General features: G+C 36.6%; 1 long non-coding RNA gene and 1 other non-coding gene across 2 annotated transcripts in view; both read left to right on the forward strand.

The window, feature by feature from the left end:
* The first annotated feature begins 6804 nt into the window (after window positions 1–6804).
* LOC147916271 (uncharacterized) overlaps window positions 6805–18688 on the forward strand; it is a 51445-nt gene continuing 39561 nt past the window's right edge. The window contains exon 1 of the long non-coding RNA XR_015553200.1: window positions 6805–7028. This is a non-coding gene — a long non-coding RNA (uncharacterized LOC147916271). The remainder of the gene's footprint in view (window positions 7029–18688) is intronic.
* On the forward strand, window positions 16836–16941 carry LOC147916272 (U6 spliceosomal RNA). Its single transcript, XR_015553285.1, has one exon. It is a non-coding gene; the product is annotated as a U6 spliceosomal RNA (small nuclear RNA).

Below are 18688 nucleotides of genomic sequence, written 5' to 3' on the forward strand. Positions count from 1 at the left end.
ATGACTGCAGAAATTGACACAAATTCCTACAATTGACACAAAGTGACAGGTCTTTTCAAAGGAAAACACTGCTGACATTGGATTGGGTTATTGGTTATCTTCCTCAAAGCAGAGCTTCAGTTCTAGCAGCAAAGGCAGATGGAAAGGAATTTTAGGGAAACGGACAAAAGAACATGACATCCTTTGATAAATGGTCATAGTAATAGGTCCATATAAACCACAGATTTCTTTATTAGTTAAAAATTCTAATTCAGAAACTTTATTTTTATTTCAACAAATCTAAAATGTATCTCATATGTGGAAATAAGGATTTCAAAAGTCTAATTCAGTTCTAGCTCGTCAAGCAGGAATCCTTGTAGGAATGTGACTACGATCCTTGGGGTTGTGGAAATTTGAGCCCCTACAATTCAGAAACACTCATTTTAGGGAGGAGTGACACTGAAAATTAGCAGAAACAATATGGTTGGCTTTCTTTTCTTGAATGTGTCCTGTCTCCTGTGTCTACAGTTTTAGCAAAGGCCATGTCTGCTAGCTTAGCGATTACAATGTGAGTCTTATATGTAGTAGGTGCTCAAAGTATCTTAAATTTTATGCTAGCTTTTAATTATAAATATTGTTAGGAAAAATCTGAAATATTGAACAAGATGTAAAAACATCTAAAAGATCTAAATTGGAGAACTCCCTCTTTCACTCATGTTTTTAGAGGAGTTGCTATTAACAGATCCGTTATTAGAAACGGATTGCCTTTGGTTAAGAATCCAGTTGAGACTCAGGAAAAAAAAACACATCTGTAATTTTCTTAGTTTTTTTTTTTTAATTTTTTGTTTATTGCAGTAACATTGGTTTATAACATTGTATAAATTTCAGCTGTACATCATTATACTTCTATTTCTGCATGGATTACATCATGTTCACCACCCAAATACTAATTACAACCCATCACCACACACATGTGCCAAATTATCCCTTTCGCCCTCCTCCCTCCCCCCTTCCCCTCTGGTAACCACCAATCCAATCTCTGTCTCTATGTGTTTGTTTATTGTTGTTATTATCTACTACTTAATGAAGGAAATCATACAGTATTTGATCTTCTCCCTCTGACTTATTTCACTTTGCATAATACTCTCAATGTCCATCCATGTTGTCACAAATGGCTGGATTTCATCGTTTCTTATGGTTGAGTAGTATTCCATTGTGTATATATACCACATCTTCTTTATCCATTCGTCCCTTGATGGGCACTTAGGTTGCTTCCAAGTCTTGGCTATTGTGAATAATGCTGCAATGAACACAGGGGTGCATATATCTTTATGCATTGGTGTTTTCAAGTTCTTTGGATAAATACCCAGCAGTGGGATAGCTGGATCATATGGTAGTTCTCTCCTTGATTTTTTGCAGAATCTCCATACTGTTTTCCATAGTGGCTGCACCAGTTTGCACTCCCACCAGCAGTGTATGAGAGTTCCCTCCTCTCCACATCCTCTCCAACACTTGTTGTTTCCTGTCTTGTTAATTATAGCCATTCTGACGGATGTGAGGTGATATCTCATTGTAGTTTTGATTTGCATTTCCCTGATAGTTAATGATTTTGAACATCTTTTCATGTGTCTGTTGGCTATCTGTATATCTTCTTTGGAGAAATGTCTGTTCAGGTCTTTTGCCCATTTTTAATTGGGTTGGTAGTTTTTTTGTTGTTGAGATGCATGAGTTCTTTATATATTTTGGCGATTAAGCCCTTATCAGATGTATGGTTTGCAAATATCTTCTCCCAATTGTTAGGTTGTCTTTTCGTTTTGTTGATGGTTTCCTTTGCTGTGCAGAAGCTTTTTAGTTTGATGTAGTCCCATTTGTTTATTTTTTCTATTGTTTCTCTTGCCCGGTCAGACATGGTGCTTGAAAATGTGTTGCTAAGACCGATGTCGAAGAGCGTACTGCCTGTTTTCTTCTAGAAGTTTCATAGTTTCAGGTCTTACATTCAAGTCTTTAATCCATTTTGAGTTAATTTTTGTGTATGGTGTAAGGTAAGGGTCTACTTTCATTTTTTTGCATGTGGCTATCCAGTTTTCCCAACACCATTTGTTGAAGAGACTTTCTTTTCTCCATTGTATGTTCTTGGCTCCTTTGTCAAAGATTAGCTGTGCATAGATGTGTGGGTTTATTTCCGGACTTTCGATTCTATTCCATTGATCTGTGTGTCTGTTTTTGTGCCAGTACCACGCTGTTTTGGTTACTATAGCTTTGTAGTATATTTTGAAATCAGGGATTGTGGTAACTCCAGCTTTGTTCTTTTTTCTCAGGATTCCTTTAGCTATTCAGGGTCTTTTGTTGTTCCATATAAATTTTAGGATTCTTTGTTCTATTTCTGTGAAAAATGTTGTTGGAACTTTGATAGGGATTGCATTGAATCTATAGATGGCTTTAGGAAGTATGGACATCTTAACTATGTTAATTCTTCCAATCCAAGAGCATGGAATATCTTTCCATTTCTTTGTGTCTTCTTCAATTTCTTTCAGAAATGTTTTATAGTTTTCAGCGTACAGCTCTTTCACCTCTTTGGTTAAGTTTATTCCTAGGTATTTTATTCTTTTTGTTGCAATTGTAAGTGGGATGGTATTCTTAATTTCTCTTTCTGCTACTTCGTTGTTAGTGTATAGAAATGCAACTGATTTTTTGTATGTTGATTTTGTATCCTGCAACTTTACCATATTTGTTTATTACTTCTAAAAGTTTTCTGGTGGATTCTTTAGGGTTTTCTATATATAAAATCACGTCATCTGCAAATAGTGACAGTTTCACTTCTTCCTTTCCAATTTGGATCCCTTTTATTTCCTTCTCTTGCCTGATTGCTCTGGCTAGGACTTCCAGTACTATGTTAAATAGGAGTGGTGACAGTGGGCATCCTTGTCTGGTTCCCATTCTCAGAGGGATAGCTTTCAGTTTTTCACCATTGAAGATGATATTAGCTGTGGGTTTCTCATATATGGTCTTTATTATGTTGAGGTACTTTCCTTCTATACCCATTTTATTCAGAGTTTTTATCATAAATGGATGCTGTATCTTGTCAAATGCTTTCTCTGCATTTATTGAGATGATCATGTGATTTTTATTCTTCATTTTATTAATGTGGTGTATTACGTTGATTGATTTGCAAATGTTAAACCATCCCTGCATCCCTGGAATAAATCCCACTTGATCATGGTGTATAATCTTTTTAACGTATTGTTGTATGCGATTTGCTAGTATTTTGTTGAGGATTTTTATATCAATGTTCATCAGTGATATTGGTCTGTAATTTTCTTTTTTGTGTTGTCCTTGTCTGGTTTTGGTATCAGGGGAATGTCAGCTTCGTAGAATGAGTTAGGGAGCTTCCCTCCCTCCTCAATTTTTTGGAAGAGTTTGAGAAGGATAGGTATTAAGTCTTCTTTGAATGTTTGGTAGAATTCAACAGGGAAGCCGTCTGGTCCTGGACTTTTATTTTTGGGGAGGTTTTTGCTTACTGTTTCGATCTCCTTACTGGTGATTGGTCTATTCAAATTCTCTACTTCTTCTTGATCCAGTTTTGGAAGGTTGTATGATTCTAAGAATTTATCCATTTCTTCCAGATTGTCGAATTGGTTGGCATATAGCTTTTCATAGTATTCTCTTATAATCTTTTGTATTTCTGAGGTGTCTGTTGTAACCTCTCCTCTTTCATTTCTGATTTTACTTATTTGTGCCTTCTCTCTTTTTCTTGGTGAGTCTAGCTAAAGGTTTGTCAATTTTGTTGATCTTTTCAAAGAACCAGCTCTTGGTTTTATTAATTTTTCTATTGTTTTTGGTCTCTATTTCATTTATTTCTGCTCTGATTTTTATTATTTCCCTTCTTCTACTGATTTTGGGCTTGGTTTGTTCTTCTTTTTCCAGTTCCTCTAGGTGCATTGTTACATTGTTTGTTTGAGATTTTTCTTGTTTGTTGAGATAGGCCTGTATTGCTATAAACTTCCCTCTTAGAACCGCTTTTGCTGTATCCTATAAATTCTGGCATGTTGTATTTTCATTTTCATTTGTCTCTAGGTATTTTTTGATTTCTTCTTTGATTTCTTCATTGATCCAGTCATTGTTCAGTAGCATTTTATTTAATCTCCACGTATTTGTGGCTTTTCTGATTTTCTTCCTATAGTTGATTTCTAGTTTCATACCATTGTGGTCAGAAAAGATGCTTGGTATTATTTCAATCTTCTTAAATTTATGGAGACTTGTTTTGTGGCCTAATATGTGATCAATCCTGGAGAATGTTCCATGTGCCTTTGAAAAGAACGTGTATTCTTTGGTTTTGGGATGGAATGCTCTGTATATATCTACTAGGTCCATCTGTTCTAATGTGTCATTTAAAACCAATGTTTCCTTATTGATCTTCTGTTTGGATGATCTATCCGTTGGTGTAAGTGGAGTGTTAAAGTCCCCTACTATTATTGTGTTACTGTCTATTTCTCTTTTTATGTCTGTTAATAATTGCTTTATATATTTAGGTGCACCTACATTGGGTGCGTAGATATTTACAAGTGTTATATCCTCTTGTTGGATTGTTCCCTTGATCATTATGTAATGCCCTTCTTTGTCTCTTTTTACAGTTTTTGTTTTAAAGTCTATTTTGTCTGATACGAGTACTGCTACCCCAGCTTTCTTTTCATTGCCATTTGTGTGTAGTATCTTTTTCCATCCCTTCACTTTCAGTTTGTGAGTGTCTTTAGGTCTGAAGTGTGTCTCTTGTATGCAGCATATATATGGGTCTTGTTTTTTTATCCAATCAGCCACCCTATGCCTTTTAATTGGAGCATTTAGTCCATTGACCTTTAAAGTAGCTATTGATAAGTATGTACTTACTGCCATTTTCTAACTTTTTTTTTTCTCAGTGTTTTAGTAGTCCTTCTCTGCTCCTTTCTTCTTCTCTACAGAATTGATGGTCTCTTTAGTTTGACCTCTGTCTGAAAGCTCTACTCTTTAACTCCCCTCCTCCATCATTTTATGTTTTTGATATCAATCTAAACTCTTTTTTGTGCATTTGTATCCATTACCCTCTTATCATGGAAATAGATAATTTTTCCTATTTGTGGTCTTCTCTTTTCCCCTTAAATCAGTCCCTTTAACATTTCTTGTAGCACTGGTTTCTTGGTGACAAACTCCTTTAATTTTTGCTTGTCTGGGAAATTTTTGATCTCTCCTTCCATTTTGAATGATAACTTTACTGGGTAGAGTATTCTTGGCTGTAAGTTTTTTCCTTTTAGCACTTTAAATATATTGTGCCACTCTCTTCTAGCCTGTAAGGTTTCTGCTGAGAAGTCAGCTGATAGCCTTATGGGGTTTCCTTTGTATGTAACTTGACTTTCTCTTGCGGCTTTTAGGATTCTCTCTTTATCTTTAATTCTGGACATTTTGATTATGATGTGTCTTGGTGTGGGCCTCTTTGGGTTTATCTTGTTTGGGGCTCTCTGTGCTTCCTGTACCTGGATGTCTGTTTCCTTCCTTAGGTTAGGTAAGTTTTCATCTATTATTTCTTGAAATAGATTCTCTGCCCCTTTGTCTTGCTCTTCTCCTTCTGGGACATCTATAACACAGATGTTAGTGCGCTTGATGTTGTCCCAGAGGTCCCTTAGACTGTCCTCACTCTTTTTAATTCTTTTCTCTTTTACCTGTTCAGCTTGGGTAATTTCTTCCAGTCTTTCGTCCAGCTCACAGATCCCTTCTTCTGTATCCTCTACTCTGCTTTTGAGTCCCTCTAGTGAATTTTTCATTTCCAGTATTGTATTCTTCATTTCTGATTGGTTCTTTTTGACATTCTCACTGAGTTCATCTATTCTTCTCCCCAGATCAGTGAGCATCCTTAACACTCTTTGTTTGAACTCTCTGTCGGGTAGGTTGCTCATTTTTGTTTCATTTAGTTCCTTTTCTGGGGTTTTGTCCTGTTCCCTTACTTAGAATGTATTCCTTTCCCTCATCATTTTGCCTCTTTCCCTGTGCTTGTGTCTACGTATTAGGTAGGTCAGCTACGTCTCCTGCTCTTGGATAGGTGACCTCATGTAAGTGATGCCTTAGGAGACCTGCAGTGTGCTTCTCTCAGTTCTCAACATTCCAGGGTTGACCCCTATGTGGGCTACGTGTGTCCTTCTGTTGTGGCCTCTTTGCTCTCCCTGTAGGTGCCCACGGAGGCTGAGTTACGCTCCTGGCCAGCTGTTGTAATGCTCAGCTGCTTGTAGTTTTTGTGGGACCTTCAGTCTCTTTATCAGGTGTGGGGAGCCCCAGCACCGCTGGCTACAAGTTCTAATACCACATTTGTGTTGCCGTATTTCTTTTAAGTGAGTAGGCCCCCAGTGTGGCAGGTTGTTAGGCTCAGGGCCTTACAATTGCTATAAGCCTCCAGCCTTTAGGTCTCTTGTCAGCTCTCTGAGGATTGCAGCTGGGTGGGGCTGGCTTCAGGCACGGGAGCACCCAGTTGTTTCAGGCTTTGGAAGGTGGGGCAAACCCCCTATGAGGGTCTCTGAGAAGCACAAATCTTCTGCAGGTGACAAGCCCTGCCGCCCACAGGTCCACACACACAGTCAACACAGTCCTGCCCCGTGTGGGCACCCCGATCTCCTGAAGCGGACCCAGTCTCTCCACGGTGGGAGCCCCACACACTCCACCACCGCCCCACACTCTCCACCACCGCCCCACACTCTCCACCTGCTCCTTGTGCCTGCCCTGCCCCACTGAAGTGGGCTCAGTTGCCAGGCTGCAGAGAATCCAGTCACCAATCTATGCAGGCCCACAAGTTGCCTGAGGGCTTGTTGTTGGGTGGGGCCAGTCTTTAGGGTGGGCTGCCTGCCCTGGCTGAGCTGGATTAAATCGGTGCTCTAGCAGGTGGGGCAGACCCTGGGCTAGCAGGCCTCAGGGAGAACTCCAATGGCGTCTGTGTCAGCACACCCACACCAGGCCACAACAATGGCCGCCGCCAATGTCCCAGTCCCTGGAGAGGTCTTACCTCTCACCGAGACGCACTCAGGGCCTATTAGGTGAGTCTCTTTTCACCACAGAACTGTGCACCTTTCTTTCTGGTGATTTTAGGTTGCTTTCTGAAACGGGTAAGTTTGCATGTGGGCCCTTTAAGAGCCAGTTTTAATGTCTTTGTGAACCAGCTTTTCTGGGAGTACTCCCCAATGTTTTAGTCGCAGCAACGTCAGATATTATGCCACTCGTCTCATTTGTGCTGGGTCCACAAAATGCCCACAGCAGGGGCGCTCCCCGGCTCAGGGCCCCGCTCCTCTAGGGAGGGCTGAGTACCTGTGGGCTGCTCCCAGGGGGCCGTGAGGCGCTGTGGCTCGTGAAGGTGGCGTTTTTTCTCTCCAGAAGGGAATTTCTGCCTCTTCCACCTCAATTAGTATTGTCCGTTGTTGCAGGAGTTCCTCTTATCCAGTTTTCAGTTCTGTCTCAGGGGTAATTTTTCCACGTGTAGTTGTAAATTGGCTGTGTCCGCGGGAGGAGGTGAGTTCAGAGTCTGCCTACACTGCCATCTTGACTTCTCTCCTCTTAGGTGTTTTTTTTTTTTTTTTCCTTTTGTGAGGAGATCAGCCCTGTGCTAACATCCGCCAATCCTCCTCTTTTTTTTTTTGCCAAGGAAGACGGCCCTGGGCTAACATCCATGCCCATCCTCCTCCACTTTATATGGGACGCCGCCACAGCATGGCTTGTCAAAGCAGTACGTCAGTGCGCGCCCGGGATCCGAACCAGCGAACCCCGGGCCGCCGCAGCGGAGCGCGCGCACCCAACCGCTTGCGCCACCGGGCCAGCCCCAGGTTTTTTTTTTAATGGTCCATTTCAGCATAGAATTAATTAGTGTATTAATATGTCTAATTATAGAAATAAACTATCATTTTTTTTCATACACATTGCCAAGATCACGAGATAGAAAATAATGCATGGGTAAAAAATTCAAAATAGAATTATTGCAAAAGGGGAATAAACATTGCTTATTTCTGTTTAAATATATTTGATGAAGCTGGTTCTGGGATGATAGAGGTGTACTAGCAGCAATTGTTTTTCTTCTCCCAACATCCTGTGAAATGCTCATAGACACCTCTGCTATTAAGGGTGGGATACTTCAGCCACATTAGAAACTAGGGATTTTCATCAACTATCTGCAGAACTTCATAAGATGTTTCTGCTTAACAAAACTAGGCAGTATGCAGATTTCTACCAACCATTAACACTTACTCTTATCTCAGTGATATCAGATCTTTCCTGACCAAGGGACTGAAGACCATGTTGTAGCTGTTTTCTAAAATGCCTAGGGAAATTTTCTTTCCTATCATCCCTATCATGGCCATTCTTTTACAGTTATACAGATATAAGATGCCCCAGTAGTGCAATCTTCCTGAGTATAGATGTGTGCTGGTAATATATTGTATCTTCATGAAGTCTATAGAAGGAAGACACAAATGTGAGAAAAGTAGTGAAAATTGTGTTCTCTGAGGGATGTGTACAATGAAATATATTCAACATGAGACTTTGAAAATAATCTTTAATATGAAAATAAAGGTACTTTATCCTCCAGATACAGAGAACAATTAAAACTTTACAATATGAAAGCGAGGAATATTTTTATAACATTTATTTTTATTTATAATAAATTTTTGTTAAGGAAGAAATGAAAAATAATAACAATGACAGCATGAGATAAAAATGGGGCTAAATTAGATGTAATCAAAGATGAAAATCAACCTAGGAATGTGGAAAGATTGTAAAGAAACCTAAAATGCACTAGCACAGTTAAAATCTGCTATAGAAACAATAAAGAGTAAAATCCATATTATGGAAGTAGGAAGTTTATGTTGTGGACAAGCATGAAAAATTTTTTCAGAAAGCAGAGGATCTTTTTATTAAAAATTAAAATTGTATGAGAGAAGATGATAGCTACCAAAAATATAGAAAAGGGGTCAAACATACAGATAATTGGTATCCCTGATGAAGAGATGAAAATAAATAAAACAGAATCAATACCCAACAATATCAGAGAAGAAAACTTTCTCTGGTAAAGAAAAACTTTAGTCTGAAGATCAACAGTACTCTTCAGGAAAAGTGTCTTCAGGAGAGGGTAATGTTTAGACAATTCCTGGTAAGCTTGCTTTATAATCAAACATGAAGAAAACATTCTATAAACGTTAAGATTGAAAAAAAGGATTATATTAAAAGGCAATAGAATCATCCTAACCTTAGATTTCTCTGGAATAGTAATCATCAGAAGTCAAGGGAGCAAAATCAATAGATTCTTGAGAGGAGAAAATAGTGTCACCAAAACTCATGTATATAGTTTTATATACATGTATATAGATCATAACAAAAGAGCCTCAGTTTTTCCAGCATCCAGAATTTCCACCTTTCACATGCCATTTCAAAATGATATATAAAATTATATTTCTCGTGTACTTAACCTATATTTCTCGTGTACTCCTACCTATAGTCAGGAGTATACCTCCTACGTTCCTTTCTAAAAAAAATTAGTCAGATATATATCAACTGACAATGATTAATTCAAATGGAAGATCTCAAGAATGGGAAGTTATGGTATAATTGACTGTAAATTACAGAATTACATTTAAACAATCATGGGAAATATGCTTAAAAATCAATACAAATGTAAAACAGTTCTCAAAAAAAGATGTATGGTGTAAAGTAATTATTTATTAATAATATTCTTGGTCCAAAATCTTAGATAATAGCAATAAAATAAATTCATTTTTAGAGAAGTGATAAAGGGAATTAAAATTATGGATATTTTTCACTTTATAAAGGGAGAATCTAAAACAATAATTTTATTTTTGATAATATATATCTAGCTACATACAAGTATATTAAAAACTACAAAGATACTCTCCAAATAAATCACATATGGTATCTTCTAAATCTCCGAAGAAAAGAGGCAAATAAAGCATAATTCATTTACCAATAGACAGAAAGCAAAGAAAGCAACCAGGAAACATTTTCTAAAAAAACAAATTGGCAAATGAGAAGGTTAAGAATATAGGATATGACACAGTAAATGAGTCAGTTAAATATCCTATTCAGAAACAAAGACTGATGCTTAAGGGAAACACTCAAAACAAAATGACAGATGTAGATTAAAAAAGAAAGAGGACAAAGATATGTCAGGTAAATAAAATAATAAAATAAAATAAAAAGCAATAATAGAAATAGTACAGAAAATATACATTTTTAAAGTTAAATACAATGAATGGGCAAGGAGATTAATCTTATTTTGTCAAAAAGCATTCTGTGAAAAAAAGATATGACCAAAATCATGTGTGTGCATGTGTAACACAGCAATTTAACAGATGTAGAGGGATTCAATTGGAGATAGTCAAGCAATGTTTTTTCTTTGTGTGCTTTGTAAAACCTGTTACTCTTCCTTGGCTGTTGATTTGGTTGTATTTCTAAGAGAAAGTTGTATTAAAAGGGAAAGTATCGTGTAGGGCTAATTGTATTAGAAAAGGTATCAAGTTAGCAGAAACAAAAAGATTTAAGTTAGTAAATCTAGGGAAGAGTAGATATGTTGGAGGAAGCTTCTAGAGAAACAGTTAAAACAGAGAGAAGGAGTCAATAGAACTGTAGTTTTTGTTTTGTTTTGTTTTTAATCATAGCAGTTTAAATCATATTTGAAGTTTGATCATGTAGAACGTTAGGTCATGTAGAGATTTCACAGAATCTCTAAAATTGTCTAGTTACCCAAAGAGCTTGAGAGAAATTTTTCTCAAGGTTGAAGAGTTTTGCAAGTTACATGTCAAGACACATATAACCATGAGCCAGAGATTAACATTAACTGAAGAGCCAGTGTTGACGGGAAGAACAAGCCAGACCCAGGTGGACCCTGAAAACAGAGCAGGGGAAAGCCCAGGTGCCCTGCCACTAGAACTGGAATAATATGTGTGAGACCCTGGGAGCTCAGATATGCTAGGAAGAAGAGAAGGAAAAAAATGGGTAGAGGAGAGAGAAGTAATTTTCCTGAGTACATATTCCAGAGGGCCCGAGTTTGACCTAGAGGAGCACACATTCCTCTAAATTGGCAAGCTTTCAGCATCAGCAGAAAAGGAGACTTGAGAGAGAAATTAATTTCAGTTAGGGAAGAATAAAGTTACATTTCTTATACTCCCGAGTTGTAGATGTGAAAAAATCCCTAGCTATCTAAAACAGACACATTAAAAATCAAATGAAAAACTGGGAGATTTCAAAATAAATAAAGATATGGGAAATTGGAATGATAATGATGCTGATTAAATTTGTACAGAAAATTCTTTTAAGTGTTCATGGAACACTAACATATCTTCAATAAATCTCCCAAACATAAACAGGACTGTGTATATTATCTGAACAGTATTTAACATCAATAGATAGAACAAATAATCCCCCATGACAATTATAAAGTACAAAACTTCAAAACAGTTTTCGGGTCAAGTAGAAAGAGTGCCCACAGAGGTAGGCAGATTTTCTCATCAAATTTCAAAATACTTTACAAAGTTACAATAAATAACACAGGTGGATGCTGGCTCAAAAATGCACAGATTATTTGGAAGAGAATACAGAGTCCAGAAACAGATTCAAGAATATGTATGTAACATTTAGTATATGATAAGGTGGTGTTTTGAATTAGTGAGGGGGGAAAATGATTATTCAATGAATAGTCTTACTCTAATTCTGGATATTTGGAGAAAGTTTAGACCATTGTCTACCTCTAAATTTCAAAAACATTAAAGTATTAGGAGATAGATAAAAGACTATAATAATATTTGGATAAGGAGGCTGTTTTAATTATGATGTCAAAGCAAAAAGGAATAGCTGAAAATAATGATACTTTCTCTGCTTATATCTAACTATATTTATTTTCCTATTGCATTACCTAAAACTTTCAGAACAATATAGAACATTGAATTGATAATGCAAAATCTTCTCTCTTCCTGATGCATAGGAGTTCTTTGAGTCTTAACAATAGGCATGATGTTCTTTGCGGTATTAGTCATTATTATTGTAAAGAGAAATCCTTTCACTTAGATTTCAGAATATTTACTTGTGAGACATCATTGTTGACTTTTATGAAATGTTTTTTCATAGTGTCTAAGATGATAATATGATAAAGTATATTAGCAAATCTATTTTTATTGATCTATCTTTGCATTTATAGAATAAAAATTTACTTTGTCATGGCTTGTTATTCTTTAATACACTTCTGAATTCAATTTACTGTTATTTTACTTGGGATGTTTACTTGGGATGTTTACCACTACGTCACTGGAAGAGTTTGATTTGTAGTGTTGTCTGTGGGTGCACACAGGCCATCTTGATCGGATTTTGCTATTAGGGTTAAGTTATTTTCATAAAATGTGATTTTACCTTTTCTGCCATTCCCATCTCCCAGAAAAGACAGACTTCCGTGATATAAAATATTTAATTCTAAAAACAGCTTCTTCACCACCTGTCTTACACACGGGGAAACTGAGGGGCAGACAAGTTAAGTAGCATGACTTGTATGTTGAACTGGCAGAACTGGGCGAATATAACCAACATTCACTTTATTTTTCTTTCTCACTCACCCTTCAAAATATGTACCATAGGGCAAATTTTTTCTTCTATTGGATAAAACTTGGGGTGACCCCAAGACTTGGTAGTCATTTTTAGGTAATGATAAGTTCTATGCTCCCTCTAACTCAGAAAGCAGTCTCAATTTGGTATTAGAACACCCAGTTCCAAACTTGATTGAGAATTAAATCTTTTCCATTCTGTCCACTGGGGAGGATTTCAGGTAGCCTATTGACACCTGGTAAGTGGGTACAGTCAGTATGTTCTTTCATTTTCTGCTTCTCGTCTCTCAGCTTGCGAAGTGGTTTCTGGCTCTTCCAAAGACAGTGTGAGAAAATGAAAGAAGGCACAGAAAGTACACTAGTATTATGTAAGATTGATTCACATTCTCTGAGTCTTGGTACTGTTTAAAGATGACTTTCTTGTTGGGAACTTCTGCGGATTCTTCAGAGGTCCCCTTTGCTAGGCCTTCCAATCATAGCTACAGCAGCCACATCTCCAGGCTCTGGTCTTCCCGTGAGCCTCTCCCCACTACATTCCAAGTGGCACTCCTGGGCAGAATTTGAAATGGCTTGGGTCAGTTCTTAATACTATTTGGCCCAGTGAATGAGAAACACTCATACATTCTGTGCTTGTCATGGATAGGAGAGCATTTCTACCCAAAAAAGGCTGCATTTTCTCTCTCACCTGCCTTTAGCACAGCTGCTTGCCTTGAGATTCCTCAAGATATGTCGGACACCAGTCTCTTGTCTTGCAAGCTGCAGAAGTTCCTTCCCATTAAGGTCCCTGAATGGTGCGGCTGAAGCCCTTTTTTTCTAGATAAAAAAGTGGGCAGCAAACACTCCAGTTTATTCAGAATGGAATCCACAGCTTGGCAGCAACTCTCACCAAAGAAATACCCTCTAGAAATCCATTCTCAACACTTTCGTACTTTCAAAGTGAGTGAGGAATTTCAAGAGACCTGAAATAGTTCTTGATAATTTTTCATCGAGTCAGCCCTTTCCTCTGGAATTTCGCACTTACCACATCCTGGCACCTCAGTTGCAATTTCAGATAGAAAGTCCTGTCTCAGAGGTTGCCCAAGGTCATCTAGAATGTCAGGGAAGACCTGCATCTGGGTCCTTTGATTCCTAGTCAGGGCATCTCCACCACTTCATGCTGCAACCTCTTCATTTGAATCATCATTGGCTAGTGTTATATGAATTTAATTTCTTACATCTTGTACTTCACAGCAGGGATCAGATGCAATCAGCATTTCCATATTTACACTTATATTCAAGATAAGTTAAAGTTAAGCTAAAAATTGATAGGTCTTATTGGTAAAATCATCCTGAACTCCCAATAGTTACTACGGGAGTAACTTCTCTGTAGACATTAGCTGTGATTCGATCTTTAGACATAACATATACATACATACGTACACACATATCTTTTAGAAATAAGAGGCCAGAAATAAAAGAACAGAGTAAAAGTTCTTTACCTTTTAAACTGATGATACTTATATATTAATTAGATAATAGAGTTAACTAATAACTAATTTCATGTGATGAAATTGTTTAATGAGCTACACAAATCCCTATGTAAAGTAATAAAGATTGAGAACAGCAAGGACAAGGTAAATGGTTTTGAACAAAGTAGGATTTTTATGAGCCGTGTTATGTTTGTTAATAGTTATGTTTTATGAAGAATATAAAGTCCCTGTTGAAATACAGAAGATTATCTTGAAATATTTGTGAAAAATACTGTGAGTAAAACAGTATGCTAAGTTCATAAACACTATTATTAACTATTATTAGTTTCTACTGACATATTCTGGTTTAAATATTCTCTGTGATTTTTTTTATTACATTTTGATATTTGGAATATTTATATTGTAAATTTGATATATAATTTAATTTGATTTATAGAAAAGTATTCCCTAATTTATCTTACAAATAAATTATAGATGTATTAAAAATGATAATATATGAATATCTGAATTTTAAAAATATATAATTCAGTAGACATTTATGCACATTACCAAAGTACCAATCCCTTTAACACATATGTTTCATAGCACATTTTAAGATATAGCTTGATATTAAAATATATGCTCAATATAGTCAGTTTTACGGAAAACATCTCTTGATAAGTTAATATAGTTGTATCAAAGCCAAAGCCTTTTGCTCTGTCATTATTACCTGATTGTTCAAATACGTATTTATTGAGTAGCTATTATATACATCATATGGCCAGGTGCTATGCAGATAAATAAGATACATCACCCTTGTCTTCAAGTTCTCAATTTTGTTAGCTCCAGTAATACTTCCAATGGAAAACAGTGAATGATAATTCCAGACAATAAATAACTAACAAATAGCCTTGCAGAAGTAAGTGTAACGGGACTTTATGGAATAGAGAGAGCTCTGTAGATAGAAGAGATGAACGAGACTTCATGGATGAACTGGAGAATGAGTTCATCTGTCATGACTGCAATGGATCAGAGATGATTGGGGGAGAGAATTCTAAAGACACACATATGCACACATACAACATGAGCAAAATTATGAAAGTATGAATGCCCATGTTATATTTAGGGGATAGATAATATGGCAGGAACAAAGAGAACAAATACTAGCATGTAAATTGGAAGAATGATTTAGATCTAGACTCTCTCAGTCCTAAAATGCCAGGATAAGAGATGTCAGCTTTATCCTAAGGATAAGATTGTCGAGTGGGAATGATAAGATGAAATTAACTCTAAAGACTTTCGGAAGCGGGGGGTAAAACCTTTGGAAACTCATTAGAAGACTACTGCATGGTCTAGGTTGAGGCGGTGGAAAGAACCTCAAGCAGGATATGGAATGAGAATGAAGAAGATTAGGTGGATTCCAGGTATACTGAGGAAGAAGCACTTGTTGAATAAGATGAGTTTATTCATAAGGGGAGCAGAGAGAGGAAAAAATCAAAGAACATGCAGAGATATGCTGGGAGATGTGATAGCAGAGCATATCCATTTCTAATCCTAAACAGAAGCTGGTTTTCTCTTGAGAGAGATACTCTAAATTATTACTTTTATTTATGTATATTTAAAAATGAACAACTGTCATATTGATATTTATAATTCAATTATGAGAGTATACCATTAATTTGGATTTATCATTTGTCATTGGAATCAAATTTTTTAAATTAGCATGAGGAAAGATTTCTTATTAATATAATCCTTTTAGGCAAACTACAAAAGAATTATTTTAGAAAGTTATGTATTATACACACATGTACCATCACTAAAGTTAGATAATAGAAAATTTATCAAGTTTATGAGGACTATGAATTTCCTTATAACATCACTTCTACCTGATTTTAACTGCAAATCATGGCTACTTCCTATGTAGCAGAAAAAATATTACATTTGTATTCACTGAAAAATGCAAATACCTCCAAAGAAGTATCAGAATCAAAGGACAGCATCTCTGATGGACAACACCAGCCCTTTCCTTAGGATTCTTCCCTAAAGGCCATGCCCATTACTCCCCATCCCCCTGCCCTGTCATCCCCGGATGATGACTCAATGTGTTTCAAGTCAGCATCATAGAAACTAAAGCTTTGGTAATGTCTAAATAAAGGACTAAATATTAGAAACAGTTGTAGTGTAATGTTTTGGGATGCATTTGTTACAGTTACCCACATGCTATTTTGGGTGAGATGTTGCAATATAGTCTCTAACATCCCAGAAACCCATAATGTACTGTGAAAGATTCTGGCTATGTAAATAGACGGTCTGTAGAATGCCGTTGAGATCAGGATCCATCCTGAGTTGCAGAAGTGGATGTACATGCTTTTGTTACTTTACACAGGGTAGCAATATTTTAGCGGGCTAGTTTCTGGTTTTCAATTGTTTTTCCTGAGGCTATGAGTACTTGGTTTTATAAGATCACGATGCCAGTGTCAGTAAAACCAGTTTGTCTACTAAAAACAAACACAAACCTTGAAAGTCTATAGCTAGCTACTGTTTAATACTTTTCATTGCAATTGATATTGAGCAAAGTTCTTGGGGGCTACTAGTCAAAATAAGACTAGATTCATTATCCTTGCTCTATATATGCTCTAGGAATTATAGGTGTAGATAGAGAAGTATGTGTATGTGTGATTAATGAGGTTAAAATGAGAAGGGGGTATGGAAGAGAAATATGATCAAAGGAAAAAAATAGAGAAGGGATTAGCCCAGGCGAGAAGTGGTGGTGGCACTTTAGATAGCATTACAAAAATATATTCCAGTGCTTGCTTCGACAGCACATATGCTAAAACTGGAAGATACATTGAAGATTAGCATGGCCCCTGCGCAAGGATGACACACAAATTCATGAAGTGTTCTATATTTTTATGCAGTCTATACAGAACCTGAAATATAGTGATGGATACCTGAAATTTACACAATGTTATAAACCAATGGGACCTCAATAAAATAATAATTGTATATATATATTCCAAACATCCATAAAGAAGTAAAAATGCTAAACTGAGAGGATGATCTAGCAGTAAGGATAACTGATTTTATACTTTTGCCTAGAACCAGTGAGAGTTAATGAGAAAGAATGGCCTGTCACATTTGGGACAACAGTTTATCCCAATTTCAGAAAGAGCTCCCTGCTCCCTGCTCTTTTTAAAAATTATTTTCTCACTTATTTTAGTTTTTCCTAAGCACCATATAGGTGGGTCAAAGTATATGTGCTAAAGTTGCTCAAGTTGAAGTCAATTTATTGAATAACATTTAAAGTCATCTACAGAAAAACATACATATTACAAGGATTTTGTATGTAAGTGTTGAGCAATATAATTTTATGCGTCACAAATTAGAATCCAATCAACTACTAAAGCTTTTATAGATTTCATATCACAGCCAAATGCTTTTTAAACTAAAGGATTATTTTCTCCAAAGGACATTAGAGATGCCCTTCTGTAGTAAAATGATAATAAGAACTAACTAATACAAATTAGTGTTGGTTTATCATAAAAAGTATTTATATATCATTGTCCATGCTATTGCCTCATTCAGAAATATTTTCTCCACAACAGTGTTTAACAAGATCCAGATCTGGAATTAAAACTAACTACTAATGGATACTTCTTTACCATATCTTAATTCTTTAATAGACGAACATAAATTTCAGGGGCTTTCAGAGCTCATTACTTTTCTTTAGAGTGAAAACTATGATAAAAATTTTGTAGTGCTCAATTGTGCCCAAGGTCTCAGTCTTCTTAAACCATACTTATTTGGTATTATATTCTTTTATAAGGAAAATCTTGATCAGAATTAGTGCCACATTTCTTTTACCTGTTGCACTTTGTTCTTGATGTGTGATGTTAACCTTACAAGGTTTCTGTTTCTTTGTGTTTATCAGCATTCCCTTCTTGAGCTTCTCATTGCATGTACCTCACCATATTACATTTCCCCATCAGCCTCCCCATTCTCAAGAAAGGTCTTGTTTCCAAGGCTCTCTAAAGCATTACTACAAGTAGTGTGGTTCACAGATTGGCAGCATTGGCATTACCCCGGAGCTTGTTAGAAAAGCAAAATCTAAGCTGTGCCACAGACTTCCTCGATGAGAATCTATATTTTAATCAGATCTATGAAAGAATAGCACATACGTAAATAAGAAGCACTGTTCTAAAGGATCTGACCCAGCTCCATGCCCTCTGAGATCTCATCTCTATGTCCTCTCTGGCTGTTTAGTTGTATTAAATATTCTCCCCACTGATGGCTCTAATGTCAAAGCCAGGATTGCATCAACCTGGTAACAGCTGTTTATGTCCCCATGGATGCTTAAATTGAATGAATCCTCTGATCCCTCCTCTCAGCACTTTGAGTTTAGATGTTCATCCTGCCATCTTAGTTGTGAGTGGAAGGAGGGGATTGTGGTTAGGCAACAATAGACTAGGTGCTTATCTCTGTCATTTTCCATTTTCACCTTTCAAAATCATCTGCTACTACCCATCTACGAGGTGAAGAATAAATTACACATGTTTAATAATGCAACTCTTATTAAACTACTGCTGCCCCAGCAACAGAACTTACTAAATTTAACTCTTTCTTTCTCCCATCACAAATGGGTTATTTTTGTGTTAAGCC

Source organism: Ceratotherium simum, chromosome 9 (genome assembly GCF_057802395.1).
Source record: "Ceratotherium simum simum isolate JZ-2026a chromosome 9, ASM5780239v1, whole genome shotgun sequence".
NCBI lineage: Eukaryota > Metazoa > Chordata > Mammalia > Perissodactyla > Rhinocerotidae > Ceratotherium > Ceratotherium simum.